This window comes from Carettochelys insculpta, chromosome 22 (genome assembly GCF_033958435.1).
Source record: "Carettochelys insculpta isolate YL-2023 chromosome 22, ASM3395843v1, whole genome shotgun sequence".
Classification (NCBI taxonomy): Eukaryota; Metazoa; Chordata; order Testudines; family Carettochelyidae; genus Carettochelys; species Carettochelys insculpta.
The window spans coordinates 9,422,306-9,423,719 of NC_134158.1; positions in this window are offsets into that span (position 1 = coordinate 9,422,306).

Below are 1,414 nucleotides of genomic sequence, written 5' to 3' on the forward strand. Positions count from 1 at the left end.
AGTGGTTGGCTCAGGGGGGAAGGGGATGTGAGATGAGGCCTTTCCTTGCTAACAAGACAGACTATTGTATTTGTTAGTTAGTTAAAGCCTGTTACACCCGCTGCCATGTAGGGCAGCCCCGAAGGCCCTCCACTTCTGTCTGTCTTTGGCCATTTTCTCCAGCGTGTCCCAAGCGTGGTTCATTCTCTTCACATCTGCCTCAACAGCACGCCACCATGTTGTCTTGGGCCTCCCACGTCTCCGTCGTCCTTCAGGTGGCTGGAGAAGTGCTATCTTTACTATGGCGTCTGCCTCCCTTCTGGTCACGTGCCCTATCCATCTCCACGGTGATAGCGGTCACGTCCTTCTGGTGGCATCACAGGAGCAGGTCTTGGATGGAGACGGTCTTTGGCCAAAAGATGTGAAGTATCTTGTGAAGGCTGGTGGTGTGAAAGGACCAGAGCTTGGCAAGGTCACACTTTGTCATCCGCCAGCACTCTGAGCTGATAGGTATAGGGGATTTTGAAGTTGGCAAGGTCTTTTCAGAAAGGACCCTGGTGTGGATGAGTCGGGCAGCATGCTAATGAGTCGCTGAATATGCATTTCAGTGCCTCATTAGTGTTTTTCGATATGGCCGTTAGCATAGCCATTTCAAAGGTTTGTCTTAGTGTAGACGTAGCCCATACGTTGTTCTTACTCCTGAGGACATTTCTGGCCTTGCTTAGTCTGCTCTGGATGTCGTTCTTAGATGCTCCTGCCTATGTAAAGCTGTCTGTGCTGGGTAAGTCTGCATCATCTCTCTCGGTGTTTTTTGGCTAACTCTTAGTCCAAACTGGTGTCCAAAGGTGCATCAGCATTGTGTCTTTTCCTGATGAGTGTGGGAAAGCAATGCAAGGTCATCCACAAAGTCAAGGTCTTCCAGGGTGGAAAAGGGTGGCCATCTTACACCCCTGGCTGTTGTTCTCCGCATCACCTAGTTGATCATCATGTTGAAGAGCTGTGCAGACATGATGCACCCCTGTCCGACCCCAGTCTTGACTTCGAAAGGCAGAGCTCAGAACCCCCCGCTGCATGTGAAGTTGGTGTAAAAACTCTATCTTATTGCTGCTGTATAAGTCCACGGTACACCCTCATCTGGAAAGCGATGTGCCACTGTGGTCACCCCATCCCAAAAAAGATAACCTCAGCGTGGGAAAAGGTGCAGAAAAGGGCCACAGAAATGATTACGGGTATGGAAAGACTTCTGTACGAGGCAAGATTGTCCTAAATAATAATATGGAGATAAATATTTGATGGAGCTGGAAGGGACCTTGGTAGGTCATCAAGTTCAGTTCCCTACCCTCTTGGCAGGACCAAGCACCATCCCTCTTTTTCTTTTTCTCCTAGGTCCCTAAATGGCCCCCTCAAGGATTAAACTCACAGCCCTGGGCTTAGC